The sequence below is a fragment of the Salvelinus fontinalis genome, chromosome 25, assembly GCF_029448725.1.
Source record: "Salvelinus fontinalis isolate EN_2023a chromosome 25, ASM2944872v1, whole genome shotgun sequence".
Classification (NCBI taxonomy): Eukaryota; Metazoa; Chordata; class Actinopteri; order Salmoniformes; family Salmonidae; genus Salvelinus; species Salvelinus fontinalis.
In genome coordinates, this window is record NC_074689.1 from 39,592,910 (window position 1) to 39,610,399 (window position 17,490).

The window sequence follows — 17,490 nt, forward strand, 5'->3', positions numbered from 1 at the left end:
AATCATAGTCAATGAACTAATCACTGATCATAATCTTGATGTGATTGGCCTGACTGAAACATGGCTTAAGCCTGATGAATTTACTGTGTTAAATGAGGCCTCACCTCCTGGTTACACTAGTGACCATATCCCCCGTGCATCCCGCAAAGGCGGAGGTGTTGCTAACATTTACGATAGCAAATTTCAATTTACAAAAAAAAAAATGGCGTTTTTGTCTTTTGAGCTTCTAGTCATGAAATCTATGCAGCCTACTCAATCACTTTTTATAGCTACTGTTTACAGGCCTCCTGGGCCATATACAGCGTTCCTCTCTGAGTTCTCTGAGTTTCCTGAATTCCTATCAGACCTTGTAGTCATAGCAGATCATATTCTAATTTTTGGTGATTTTAATATTCACATGGAGAAGTCCACAGACCCACTCCAAAAGTCTTTCGGAGCCATCATCGACTCAGTGGGTTTTGTCCAACATGTCTCTGGACCTACTCACTGCCACAGTCATACTCTGGACCTAGTGTTGTCCCATGGAATAAATGTTGTAGATCTTAATGTTTTTCCACATAATCCTGGACTATCGGACCACCATTTTATTACGTTTGCAATCGCAACAAATAATCTGCTCAGACCCCAACCAAGGAGCATCAAAAGTCGTGCTATAAATTCTCAGACAACACAAAAATTCCTTGATGCCCTTCCAGACTCCTTCTGCCTACCCAAGGACGTCAGAGGACAAAAATCAGTTAACCACCTAACTGAGGAACTCAATTTAACCTTGCGCAATACCCTAGATGCAGTTGCACCCCTAAAAACGAAAAACATTTGTCATAAGAAACTAGCTCCCTGGTATACAGAAAATACCCGAGCTTTGAAGCAAGCTTCCAGGAAATTGGAACGGAAATGGCGCCACACCAAACTGGAAGTCTTCCGACTAGCTTGGAAAGACAGTACCGTGCAGTACCGAAGAGCCCTCACTGCTGCTCGATCATCCTACTTTTCCAACTTAATCGAGGAAAATAAGAACAATCCCAAATTTCTTTTTGATACTGTTGCAAAGCTAACTAAAAAGCAGCATTCCCCAAGAGAGGATGGCTTTCACTTCAGCAGTAATAAATTCATGAACTTCTTTGAGGAAAAGATCATGACCATTAGAAAGCAAATTACGGACTCCTCTTTGAATCTGCGTATTCCTCCAGGGCTTAGCTGTCCTGGATCTGCACAGCTCTGCGAGGGCCTGGGATAGAGAGAGACACTTAAGTGTTTTAGTACTATATCTCTTGACACAATGATGAAAATAATCATGGCCTCTAAACCTTCAAGCTGCATACTGGATCCTATTCCTACTAAACTGCTGAAGGAGCTGCTTCCTGTGCTTGGCCCTCCTATGTTGAACATAATAAACAGCTCTCTATCCACCGGATGTGTACCAAACACACTAAAAGTGGCAGTAATAAAGCCTCTCTTGAAAAAGCCAAACCTTGACCCGGAAAATATAAAAAACTATCGGCCTATATCGAATCTTCCATTCATCACAAAAATTGTAGAAAAAGCTGTTGCGCAGCAACTCACTGCCTTTCTGAAGACAAACAATGTATACGAAATGCTTCAGTCTGGTTTTAGACCCCATCATAGCACTGAGACTGCACTTGTGAAGGTGGTAAATGACCTTTTAATGGCGTCAGACCGAGGCTCTGCATCTGTCCTCGTGCTACTAGACCTTAGTGCTGCCTTTGACACCATCGATCACCACATTCTTTTGGAGAGACTGGAAACCCAAATTGGTCTACACGGACAAGTTCTGGCCTGGTTTAGATCTTACCTGTCGGAAAGATATCAGTTTGTCTCTGTGAATGGTCTGTCCTCTGACAAATCAACTGTACATTTCGGTGTTCCGTTTTAGGACCACTATTGTTTTCACTATATATTTTACCTCTTGGGGATGTTATTCGAAAACATAATGTTAACTTTCACTGCTTTGCGGATGACACACAGCTGTACATTTCAATGAAACATGGTGAAGCCCCATAATTGCCATCGCTAGAAGCCTGTGTTTCAGACATAAGGAAGTGGATGGCTGAAAACTTTCTACTTTTACACTCGGACAAAGCAGAGATGCTTGTTCTAGGTCCCAAGAAACAAAGAGATCTTCTGTTAAATCTGACAATTTATCTTGATGGTTGTAAAGTCGTCTCAAATAAAACTGTGAAGGACCTCGGCGTTACTCTTGACCCTGATCTCTCTTTTGACGAACATATCAAGACTGTTTCAAGGACAGCTTTTTTCCATCTACGTAACATTGCAAAAATCAGAAATTTTCTGTCCAAAAATGATTACAGAAAAATTAATCCATGCATTTGTTACTTCTAGGTTAGACTACTGCAATGCTTTACTTTCCGGCTACCCGGATAAAGCACTAAATAAACTTCAGTTAGTGCTAAATACGGCTGCTAGAATCCTGACTAGAACCAAGAAATTTGATCATATTACTCCAGTGCTAGCTTCCCTACACTGGCTTCCTGTTAAGGCAAGGGCTGATTTCAAGGTTTTACTGTTAACCTATAAAGCGTTACATGGGCTTGCTCCTACCTATCTTTCCGAGTTGGTCCTGCCGTACATACCAATACGTACGCTACGGTCACAAGACGCAGGCCTCCTAATTGTCCCTAGAATTTCTAAGCAAACAGCGGGAGGCAGGGCTTTCTCCTATAGATCTCCAATTTTATGGAACAGTCTGCCTACCCATGTGAGAGACGCAGACTCGGTCTCAACCTTTAAGTCTTTACTGAAGACTTATCTCTTCAGTAGGTCATATGATTGAGTGTTGTCTGGCCCAGGAGTGTGAAGGTGAACGGAAAGGCTCTGGAGCAACGAACCGCCCTTGCTGTCTCTGCCAGGCCGGTTCCCCTCTCTCCACTGGGATTCTCTGCCTCTAACCCTGTTACAGGGGCTGAGTCACTGGCTTGCTGGTGCTCTTTCATGCCGTCCCTAGGAGGGGTGCGTCACTTGAGTGGGTTGAGTTACTGACGTGATCTTCCTGTCTGGGTTGGCGCCCCCCCTTGGTTTGTGCTGTGGTGGAGACCTTTGTGGGCTATACTCGGCCTTGTCTCAGGATTGTAAGTTGGTGGTTGAGGATTTCCCTCTAGTGGTGCGGGGGCTGTGCTTTGGCAAAGTGGGTGGGGTTATATCCTTCCTGTTTGGCCCTGTCCGGGGGTTTCTTCGGATGGGGCCACAGTGTCTCCTGACCGCTCCTGTCTCAGCCTCCAGTATTTATGCTGCAGTAGTTTATGTGTCGGGGGGCTAGGGTCAGTTGGTTATACCTGGAGTACTTCTCCTGTCTTATCCAGTGTCCTGTGTGAATTTAAGTATGCTCTTTCTAATTCTCTTGTTCTCTCTTTCTCTCTGAGAACCTGAGCCCTAGGACCATACGTCAGGACTACCGGGCATGCTGACACCTTGCTGTTCCCAGTCCGCCTGGCCTTGCTGCTATTCCAGTTTCAACTGTTCTGCCTGCGGTTACGAAACCCCTACCTGTCCCAGACCTGCTGTTTTCAACTCTTAATGATCGGCTATGAAAAGCCAACTGAGATTTATTCCTGATTATTACTTGACCATGCTTGTCATTTATGAACATTTTGAAAATCTTGGCTCTCTCTAATTTTCTCCTTCTCTCTTTCTTTCTCTCGGAGGACCTGGGCCCTGGGACCATGCGTCGGGACTGCCGCCCGTGGTGACTCCTTGCTGTCCCCAGTCCGCCTGGCCTTGCTGCTATTCCAGTTTCAGCTGTTCTGCCTGCGGTTATGGAACCGCCACCTGTCCCAGACCTGTTGTTTTTCAACTCTTAATGATCAGCTATGAAAAGCCAACTGAAAATTATTCATGATTATTATTTGACCATGCTTGTCACTTATGAACATTTTTGAACATCTTGGCATAGTTCTGTTATAATCTCCACCCGGCACAGCCAGAAGAGGACTGGCCACCCCTCATAGCCTGGTTCCTCTCTAGGTTTCTTCCTAGGTTTTGGCCTTTCTAGGGAGTTTTTCCTAGCCACCGTGCTTCTACACCTGCATTACTAGCTGTTTGGGGTTTTAGGCTGGGTTTCTGTACAGCACTTCGAGATATTAGCTGATGTACGAAGGGCTATATAAAATAAAATTGATTGATTGATTGATTGATAGCTTCTCAAATGACTGCCTCACCTGGTTCACCAACTGCTTCTCAGACAGAGTTCAGTATGTCAAATCGGAAGGCCTGTTGTCCGGACCTCTGGCAGTCTCTATGGGGGTGCCACATGGTTCAATTCTCGGGCCGACTCTTTTTTCTGTGTATATCAACAATGTCGCTCTTGCTGCTGGTGATTTTCTGATCCACCTCTACGCAGACGATACCATTCTGTATACAACTGGCCCTTCTTTGGACACTGTGTTAACTAACCTCCAAACAAGCTTCAATGCCATACAACACTCCTTCCGTGGCCTCCAACTGCTCTTAAACGCTAGTAAAACCAAATGCATGCTTGGTATTTGTAGTTGTCCACATATTCTAAGTCAGAACTGTCCAATTCAGAATCGGCTTCCTATTTCGCAACAAAGCCTCCTTCACTCATGTCGCCAAACATACCCTTGTGAAACTGACTATCCTACCAATCCTCGATTTCGGCGGCGTCATTTACAAAATAGCTTCCAACACTCTACTCAGGAAACTGGATGCAGTCTCTCACAGTGGCATCAGTTTTGTCACCAAAGCCCCTTATATCACCCACCACTGCGACCTGTATGCTCTAGTTGGCTGGCCCTTGCTACATATCCGTCGCCAAAACCCACTGGCTCCAGGTCATCTATAAGTCTATGCTAGGTCAAGCTCCGCCTTATCTCAGTTCACTGGTCACGATAACATCACCCACCCGTAGCATGCGCTCCAGCAGGTATATCTCACTGGTCATCCCCAAAGCCAACACCTCCTTTGGCCGCCTTTCCTTCCAGTTCTCTGCTGCCAATTACTTGAACGAATTGTAAAAATCTTTGAAGCTGGAGACTTATATTTCCCCTCACTAACTTTAAACATCAGCTATCTGAGCAGCTAACCGATCGCTGCAACTGTACATAGTCCATCTGTAAATAGCCCACCCAATCTACCTACCTCATCCCCATATTGTTTTAATTTACTTTTCTGCTCTTTTTCACAACATTATTTCTACTTGCACATCATAATCTGCTCATCTATCACTCCAGTGTTAATTTGGTCAATTGTAATTACTCCGCTACTATGGCCTATTTATTGCCATACCTCCTCACGCCAGTTGCACACACCGTATATAGACTTAACCCTTTACCCTTGTGTGGTGTTCATGTTTTTCACCCGATGTTCCCGAGTATGATGGACCCACAACATTATCGTACTTAATACTTAAAATACTTAATACTTGGATGTTGACTTATATCAATTACAAGCAATTGTCACGACTTCCGCTGAAGTCGGCCCTTCTCCTTGTTCGGGTGCACACATCTCTGCACAAAATCCCTGACAGCAATATAGACAGCATACATGGTTAATATAAACAGCATACATGGTTAATATAGACAGCATGGTTAATATAGACAGCATGGTTAATATAGACAGCATGGTTAATGTAGACAGTATGGTTAATATAGACAGTATGGTTAATATAGACAGCATGGTTAATATAGACAGCATGGTTAATATAGACAGCATGGTTAATATAGACAGCATGGTTAATATAGACAGCATGGTTAATATAGACAGTATACATGGTTAATATAGACAGCATGGTTAATATAGACAGTATACATGGTTAATATAGACAGCATGGTTAATATAGACAGCATGGTTAATATAGACAGCATGGTTAATATAGACAGCATGGTTAATATAGACAGCATGGTTAATATAGACAGCATGGTTAATATAGACCGCATGGTTAATATAGACAGCATGGTTAATATAGACAGCATGGTTAATATAGACAGTATACATGGTTAATATAGACAGCATGGTTAATATAGACAGTATACATGGTTAATATAGACAGCATGGTTAATATAGACAGCATGGTTAATATAGACAGCATGGTTAATATAGACAGCATGGTTAATATAGACAGCATGGTTAATATAGACAGCATGGTTAATATAGACAGCATGGTTAATATAGACAGCATGGTTAATATAGACAGCATGGTTAATATAGACAGTATACATGGTTAATATAGACAACATGGTTAATATAGACAGCATGGTTAATATAGACAGCATGGTTAATATAGACAGCATGGTTAATATAGACAGCATGGTTAATATAGACAGTATACATGGTTAATATAGACAGCATGGTTAATATAGACAGCATGGTTAATATAGACAGCATGGTTAATATAGACAGTATGGTTAATATAGACAGTATGGTTAATATAGACAGCATGGTTAATATAGACAGCATGGTTAATATAGACAGTATGGTTAATATAGACAGTATGGTTAATATAGACAGTATACATGGTTAATATAGACAGCATGGTTAATATAGACAGCATGGTTAATATAGACAGCATGGTTAATATAGACAGCATGGTTAATATAGACAGCATGGTTAATATAGACAGCATGGTTAATATAGACAGCATGGTTAATATAGACAGCATGGTTAATATAGACAGCATGGTTAATATAGACAGCATGGTTAATATAGACAGTATACATGGTTAATATAGACAGCATGGTTAATATAGACAGCATGGTTAATATAGACAGCATGGTTAATATAGACAGCATGGTTAATATAGACAGTATACATGGTTAATATAGACAGCATGGTTAATATAGACAGCATGGTTAATATAGACAGCATGGTTAATATAGACAGCATGGTTAATATAGACAGCATGGTTAATATAGACAGTATGGTTAATATAGACAGCATGGTTAATATAGACAGCATGGTTAATATAGACAGTATACATGGTTAATATAGACAGCATGGTTAATATAGACAGCATGGTTAATATAGACAGCATGGTTAATATAGACAGCATGGTTAATATAGACAGCATGGTTAATATAGACAGCATGGTTAATATAGACAGTATACATGGTTAATATAGACAGTATGGTTAATATAGACAGCATGGTTAATATAGACAGCATGGTTAATATAGACAGCATGGTTAATATAGACAGCATGGTTAATATAGACAGTATACATGGTTAATATAGACATCATGGTTAATATAGACAGCATGGTTAATATAGACAGCATGGTTAATATAGACAGCATGGTTAATATAGACAGCATGGTTAATATAGACAGTATACATGGTTAATATAGACATCATGGTTAATATAGACAGCATGGTTAATATAGACAGCATGGTTAATATAGACAGCATGGTTAATATAGACAGCATGGTTAATATAGACAGTATACATGGTTAATATAGACATCATGGTTAATATAGACAGCATGGTTAATATAGACAGCATGGTTAATATAGACAGCATGGTTAATATAGACAGCATGGTTAATATAGACAGCATGGTTAATATAGACAGCATGGTTAATATAGACAGCATGGTTAATATAGACAGCATGGTTAATATAGACAGCATGGTTAATATAGACAGCATGGTTAATATAGACAGCATGGTTAATATAGACAGCATGGTTAATATAGACAGCATGGTTAATATAGACAGCATGGTTAATATAGACAGTATACATGGTTAATATAGACAGCATGGTTAATATAGACAGCATGGTTAATATAGACAGCATGGTTAATATAGACAGCATGGTTAATATAGACAGCATGGTTAATATAGACAGCATGGTTAATATAGACAGCATGGTTAATATAGACAGCATGGTTAATATAGACAGCATGGTTAATATAGACAGCATGGTTAATATAGACAGCATGGTTAATATAGACAGCATGGTTAATATAGACAGCATGGTTAATATAGACAGCATGGTTAATATAGACAGTATGGTTAATATAGACAGCATGGTTAATATAGACAGCATGGTTAATATAGACAGCATGGTTAATATAGACAGCATGGTTAATATAGACAGCATGGTTAATATAGACAGCATGGTTAATATAGACAGTATGGTTAATATAGACAGCATGGTTAATATAGACAGCATGGTTAATATAGACAGCATGGTTAATATAGACAGCATGGTTAATATAGACAGCATGGTTAATATAGACAGCATGGTTAATATAGACAGCATGGTTAATATAGACAGCATGGTTAATATAGACAGTATACATGGTTAATATAGACAGCATGGTTAATATAGACAGCATGGTTAATATAGACAGTATGGTTAATATAGACAGCATGGTTAATATAGACAGCATGGTTAATATAGACAGCATGGTTAATATAGACAGCATGGTTAATATAGACAGTATACATGGTTAATATAGACAGCATGGTTAATATAGACAGTATACATGGTTAATATAGACAGCATGGTTAATATAGACAGCATGGTTAATATAGACAGCATGGTTAATATAGACAGCATGGTTAATATAGACAGCATGGTTAATGTAGACAGCATGGTTAATATAGACAGCATGGTTAATATAGACAGCATGGTTAATATAGACAGCATGGTTAATATAGACAGCATGGTTAATATAGACAGCATGGTTAATATAGACAGCATGGTTAATATAGACAGCATGGTTAATATAGACAGTATACATGGTTAATATAGACAGCATGGTTAATATATACAGCATGGTTAATATAGACAGCATGGTTAATATAGACAGTATACATGGTTAATATAGACAGCATGGTTAATATAGACAGCATGGTTAATATAGACAGTATACATGGTTAATATAGACAGCATGGTTAATATAGACAGCATGGTTAATATAGACAGCATGGTTAATATAGACAGCATGGTTAATATAGACAGCATGGTTAATATAGACAGCATGGTTAATATAGACAGTATGGTTAATATAGACAGTATACATGGTTAATATAGACAGCATGGTTAATATAGACAGCATGGTTAATATAGACAGCATGGTTAATATAGACAGTATGGTTAATATAGACAGTATACATGGTTAATATAGACAGCATGGTTAATATAGACAGCATGGTTAATATAGACAGCATGGTTAATATAGACAGCATGGTTAATATAGACAGCATGGTTAATATAGACAGCATGGTTAATATAGACAGCATGGTTAATATAGACAGCATGGTTAATATAGACAGCATGGTTAATATAGACATCATGGTTAATATAGACAGCATGGTTAATATAGACAGCATGGTTAATATAGACAGCATGGTTAATATAGACAGTATGGTTAATATAGACAGCATGGTTAATATAGACAGCATGGTTAATATAGACAGCATGGTTAATATAGACAGCATGGTTAATATAGACAGTATACATGGTTAATATAGACAGCATGGTTAATATAGACAGTATACATGGTTAATATAGACAGCATGGTTAATATAGACAGCATGGTTAATATAGACAGCATGGTTAATATAGACAGTATACATGGTTAATATAGACAGCATGGTTAATATAGACAGTATACATGGTTAATATAGACAGCATGGTTAATATAGACAGCATGGTTAATATAGACAGTATACATGGTTAATATAGACAGCATGGTTAATATAGACAGTATACATGGTTAATATAGACAGCATGGTTAATATAGACAGCATACATGGTTAATATAGACAGTATGGTTAATATAGACAGTATACATGGTTAATATAGACAGCATGGTTAATATAGACAGTATACATGGTTAATATAGACAGTATGGTTAATATAGACAGCATGGTTAATATAGACAGCATGGTTAATATAGACAGCATGGTTAATATAGACAGCATGGTTAATATAGACAGCATGGTTAATATAGACAGTATGGTTAATATAGACAGCATGGTTAATATAGACAGTATACATGGTTAATATAGACAGCATGGTTAATATAGACAGTATACATGGTTAATATAGACAGCATGGTTAATATAGACAGCATGGTTAATATAGACAGCATGGTTAATATAGACAGTATACATGGTTAATATAGACAGCATGGTTAATATAGACAGCATGGTTAATATAGACAGTATACATGGTTAATATAGACAGCATGGTTAATATAGACAGCATGGTTAATATAGACAGCATGGTTAATATAGATAGTATGGTTAATATAGACAGTATGGTTAATATAGACAGCATGGTTAATATAGACAGCATGGTTAATATAGACAGCATGGTTAATATAGACAGTATGGTTAATATAGACAGCATGGTTAATATAGACAGCATGGTTAATATAGACAGCATGGTTAATATAGACAGCATGGTTAATATAGACAGCATGGTTAATATAGACAACATGGTTAATATAGACAGTATACATGGTTAATATAGACAGTATACATGGTTAATATAGACAGCATGGTTAATATAGACAGCATGGTTAATATAGACAGCATGGTTAATATAGACAACATGGTTAATATAGACAGTATACATGGTTAATATAGACAGTATACATGGTTAATATAGACAGCATGGTTAATATAGACAGCATGGTTAATATAGACAGCATGGTTAATATAGACAGCATGGTTAATATAGACAGCATGGTTAATATAGACAGCATGGTTAATATAGACAGCATGGTTAATATAGACAGCATGGTTAATATAGACAGCATGGTTAATATAGACAGCATGGTTAATATAGACAGCATGGTTAATATAGACAGCATGGTTAATATAGACAGCATGGTTAATATAGACAGCATGGTTAATATAGACAGCATGGTTAATATAGACAGCATGGTTAATATAGACAGCATGGTTAATATAGACAGCATGGTTAATATAGACAGTATACATGGTTAATATAGACAGCATGGTTAATATAGACAGCATGGTTAATATAGACAGCATGGTTAATATAGACAGCATGGTTAATATAGACAGCATGGTTAATATAGACAGCATGGTTAATATAGACAGCATGGTTAATATAGACAGTATACATGGTTAATATAGACAGCATGGTTAATATAGACAGTATGGTTAATATAGACAGCATGGTTAATATAGACAGCATGGTTAATATAGACAGCATGGTTAATATAGACAGTATACATGGTTAATATAGACAGCATGGTTAATATAGACAGCATGGTTAATATAGACAGCATGGTTAATATAGACAGTATACATGGTTAATATAGACAGCATGGTTAATATAGACAGCATGGTTAATATAGACAGCATGGTTAATATAGACAGCATGGTTAATATAGACAGCATGGTTAATATAGACAGCATGGTTAATATAGACAGTATACATGGTTAATATAGACAGCATGGTTAATATAGACAGCATGGTTAATATAGACAGCATGGTTAATATAGACAGCATGGTTAATATAGACAGCATGGTTAATATAGACAGCATGGTTAATATAGACAGTATACATGGTTAATATAGACAGCATGGTTAATATAGACAGCATGGTTAATATAGACAGCATGGTTAATATAGACAACATGGTTAATATAGACAGTATGGTTAATATAGACAGCATGGTTAATATAGACAGCATGGTTAATATAGACAGCATGGTTAATATAGACAGTATACATGGTTAATATAGACAGCATGGTTAATATAGACAGCATGGTTAATATAGACAGCATGGTTAATATAGACAACATGGTTAATATAGACAGTATGGTTAATATAGACAGCATGGTTAATATAGACAGCATGGTTAATATAGACAGCATGGTTAATATAGACAGCATGGTTAATATAGACAGCATGGTTAATATAGACAGCATGGTTAATATAGACAACATGGTTAATATAGACAGCATGGTTAATATAGACAGCATGGTTAATATAGACAGCATGGTTAATATAGACAGTATACATGGTTAATATAGACAGCATGGTTAATATAGACAGCATGGTTAATATAGACAGCATGGTTAATATAGACAGTATACATGGTTAATATAGACAGCATGGTTAATATAGACAGCATGGTTAATATAGACAGTATACATGGTTAATATAGACAGCATGGTTAATATAGACAGCATGGTTAATATAGACAGCATGGTTAATATAGACAGTATACATGGTTAATATAGACAGCATGGTTAATATAGACAGCATGGTTAATATAGACAGCATGGTTAATATAGACAGCATGGTTAATATAGACAGCATGGTTAATATAGACAGTATACATGGTTAATATAGACAGCATGGTTAATATAGACAGCATGGTTAATATAGACAGCATGGTTAATATAGACAGTATACATGGTTAATATAGACAGCATGGTTAATATAGACAGCATGGTTAATATAGACAGTATACATGGTTAATATAGACAGCATGGTTAATATAGACAGCATGGTTAATATAGACAGCATGGTTAATATAGACAGCATGGTTAATATAGACAGCATGGTTAAGATAGACAGCATGGTTAATATAGACAGTATACATGGTTAATATAGACAGCATGGTTAATATAGACAGCATGGTTAATATAGACAGCATGGTTAATATAGACAGTATACATGGTTAATATAGACAGCATGGTTAATATAGACAGCATGGTTAATATAGACAGCATGGTTAATATAGACAGCATGGTTAATATAGACAGCATGGTTAATATAGACAGCATGGTTAATATAGACAGTATACATGGTTAATATAGACAGCATGGTTAATATAGACAGCATGGTTAATATAGACAGCATGGTTAATATAGACAGCATGGTTAATATAGACAGCATGGTTAATATAGACAGCATGGTTAATATAGACAGCATGGTTAATATAGACAGCATGGTTAATATAGACAGCATGGTTAATATAGACAGCATGGTTAATATAGACAGCATGGTTAATATAGACAGTATACATGGTTAATATAGACAGCATGGTTAATATAGACAGCATGGTTAATATAGACAGCATGGTTAATATAGACAGCATGGTTAATATAGACAGCATGGTTAATATAGACAGTATGGTTAATATAGACAGCATGGTTAATATAGACAGCATGGTTAATATAGACAGCATGGTTAATATAGACAGCATGGTTAATATAGACAGTATACATGGTTAATATAGACAGCATGCTTAATATAGACAGCATGGTTAATATAGACAGCATGGTTAATATAGACAGCATGGTTAATATAGACAGCATGGTTAATATAGACAGCATGGTTAATATAGACAGTATGGTTAATATAGACAGCATGGTTAATATAGACAGCATGGTTAATATAGACAGCATGGTTAATATAGACAGCATGGTTAATATAGACAGCATGGTTAATATAGACAGCATGGTTAATATAGACAGCATGGTTAATATAGACAGTATGGTTAATATAGACAGCATGGTTAATATAGACAGCATGGTTAATATAGACAGTATGGTTAATATAGACAGCATGGTTAATATAGACAGTATACATGGTTAATATAGACAGCATGGTTAATATAGACAGCATGGTTAATATAGACAGCATGGTTAATATAGACAGCATGGTTAATATAGACAGCATGGTTAATATAGACAGCATGGTTAATATAGACAGTATGGTTAATATAGACAGCATGGTTAATATAGACAGCATGGTTAATATAGACAGCATGGTTAATATAGACAGCATGGTTAATATAGACAGCATGGTTAATATAGACAGCATGGTTAATATAGACAGCATGGTTAATATAGACAGCATGGTTAATATAGAGAGTATACATGGTTAATATAGACAGCATGGTTAATATAGACAGCATGGTTAATATAGACAGCATGGTTAATATAGACAGCATGGTTAATATAGACAGCATGGTTAATATAGACAGTATACATGGTTAATATAGACAGCATGGTTAATATAGACAGCATGGTTAATATAGACAGCATGGTTAATATAGACAGCATGGTTAATATAGACAGCATGGTTAATATAGACAGTATACATGGTTAATATAGACAGCATGGTTAATATAGACAGCATGGTTAATATAGACAGCATGGTTAATATAGACAGTATACATGGTTAATATAGACAGCATGGTTAATATAGACAGTATGGTTAATATAGACAGCATGGTTAATATAGATAGTATACATGGTTAATATAGACAGCATGGTTAATATAGACAGTATACATGGTTAATATAGACAGTATGGTTAATATAGACAGCATGGTTAATATAGACAGCATGGTTAATATAGACAGCATGGTTAATATAGACAGCATGGTTAATATAGACAGCATGGTTAATATAGACAGCATGGTTAATATAGACAGTATGGTTAATATAGACAGCATGGTTAATATAGACAGCATGGTTAATATAGACAGCATGGTTAATATAGACAGCATGGTTAATATAGACAGCATGGTTAATATAGACAGCATGGTTAATATAGACAGCATGGTTAATATAGACAGCATGGTTAATATAGACAGTATACATGGTTAATATAGACAGCATGGTTAATATAGACAGCATGGTTAATATAGACAGCATGGTTAATATAGACAGCATGGTTAATATAGACAGCATGGTTAATATAGACAGCATGGTTAATATAGACAGTATACATGGTTAATATAGACAGCATGGTTAATATAGACAGCATGGTTAATATAGACAGCATGGTTAATATAGACAGTATACATGGTTAATATAGAGAGCATGGTTAATATAGACAGTATGGTTAATATAGACAGCATGGTTAATATAGATAGTATACATGGTTAATATAGACAGCATGGTTAATATAGACAGTATACATGGTTAATATAGACAGTATGGTTAATATAGACAGCATGGTTAATATAGACAGCATGGTTAATATAGACAGCATGGTTAATATAGACAGCATGGTTAATATAGACAGCATGGTTAATATAGACAGCATGGTTAATATAGACAGTATGGTTAATATAGACAGCATGGTTAACTTCTTGAGAATACAGGGGGTGCTATTTCGCATTAGCATAATTGCCTCTACAGACTAAACTGCCTCTTATTCAATTATTGCTGTTACTATATGCATATAACCATATAGCATTGGATAGAAAACAATCTATGGTTTCTAAAACCGTTCCAATTGAGTCTCTGAGTCAAACACAGGTCATTTCACAGCACTTTCCCTGAGCCTGAAAAAGATTGCAAGATGTGTATGCTCGCTTCAAAGCTCTGCCTATATATGGTCACGCCACCTATGACCCGAATGACACTTCCTACTTCTTCCTATGGGTGTTTGGAAGACGTCAGAGGAGAAATTTTTTGTTTATCTTGTACTGACGTGAAATAAGACTTATTTCTTTAGCGTGACCGACAACTTCCGGTTTCTGAGATGCGCGTTTTCAGAGGTGGCATTGTCTTTTGTTATGCTGACGTTATGGATGAAAACTATCTCCGTGTCGAAGTTTGTTTGCTACATGTGACCATATCACCGTAATGTATGTTTTTTCAATATAGTTTAATCAGATTATTAGAATTTTTTCGGGAGTTTTGCCGTGTTCCGTTCTTTGAGTTTTTTAACTTTGGGAATTGACCGTGCCAGTCGACCAGTACCCAGGCTGAATGAAGAGGGGAGGTTGCCATTGTGAATGGATTGAACGACTCATCAGGACTAAGGACACCTTGATCAACATTCTGATGAAAGACCAGCAATAGTAAGACCCAATTTACGATGTTATTTCATATATCTGTCGTGCATGTGAACTGGTCGCGCGCGTCCAGCTGGTTTTGGCTGGCCTGGTTATGCTAATTAGCGATACATTTTGTTTTCGCTATAAAACATTTAAAAAATCTGAAATATTGTTTGGATTCACCAGATGTTGGGCTTTCAATGTCTGTACGCTGTGTATTTTTTCTGAAATGTTTTAAGACAAGTAATTAGTTATATAACGTTGGTCTCTGTAATTGTTCTAGCTGCATCAGCACTATATCAGATTGCAGCTGCAATGTAGAACTGTGATTTATACCTGAAAAATGCACATTTAAAAAAAAAAAACTATGCTATACCATAAATATGTTATCAGACTGTCATCTTATAAATTTGTTTGTTGGTTTGTGGCTATCAATATCTTAGTTTAGCCGAATTGGTGATAGCACCTGATGGAGTAAGAAACTGTTGGAGTAAGAAAATGGTGTCTTTTGCTAACGTGTTTAGCTAATAGATTTACATATTTTGTCTTCCCTGTAAAACATTTAAAAAATCTGAAATGGTGGTTTTATTCACAAGATCTGTGTCTTTCATTGGGTGTCTTGGACTTGTGATTTAATGATATTTAGATGCTACTATTTAATTGTGACGCTATGCTAGCGATGCTAATCAGTGTGTGGGGGGGGGGGGGGTGCTCCCGGATCCGGGTTAGGTACTCTGTAGAGGTTTTAATATAGACAGCATGGTTAATATAGACAGCATGGTTAATATAGACAGCATGGTTAATATAGACAGTATACATGGTTAATATAGACAGCATGGTTAATATAGACAGCATGGTTAATATAGACAGCATGGTTAATATAGACAGCATGGTTAATATAGACAGCATGGTTAATATAGACAGCATGGTTAATATAGACAGCATGGTTAATATAGACAGCATGGTTAATATAGACAGCATGGTTAATATAGACAGCATGGTTAATATAGACAGCATGGTTAATATAGACAGCATGGTTAATATAGACAGCATGGTTAATATAGACAGCATGGTTAATATAGACAGTATGGTTAATATAGACAGCATGGTTAATATAGACAGCATGGTTAATATAGACAGCATGGTTAATATAGACAGCATGGTTAATATAGACAGCATGGTTAATATAGACAGCATGGTTAATATAGACAGCATGGTTAATATAGACAGCATGGTTAATATAGACAGTATGGTTAATATAGACAGCATGGTTAATATAGACAGCATGGTTAATATAGACAGCATGGTTAATATAGACAGCATGGTTAATATAGACAGCATGGTTAATATAGACAGCATGGTTAATATAGACAGTATACATGGTTAATATAGACAGCATGGTTAATATAGACAGCATGGTTAATATAGACAGCATGGTTAATATAGACAGCATGGTTAATATAGACAGCATGGTTAATATAGACAGCATGGTTAATATAGATAGTATACATGGTTAATATAGACAGCATGGTTAATATAGACATCATGGTTAATATAGACAGCATGGTTAATATAGACAGCATGGTTAATATAGACAGTATGGTTAATATAGACAGCATGGTTAATATAGACAGCATGGTTAATATAGACAGCATGGTTAATATAGACAGCATGGTTAATATAGACAGCATGGTTAATATAGACAGT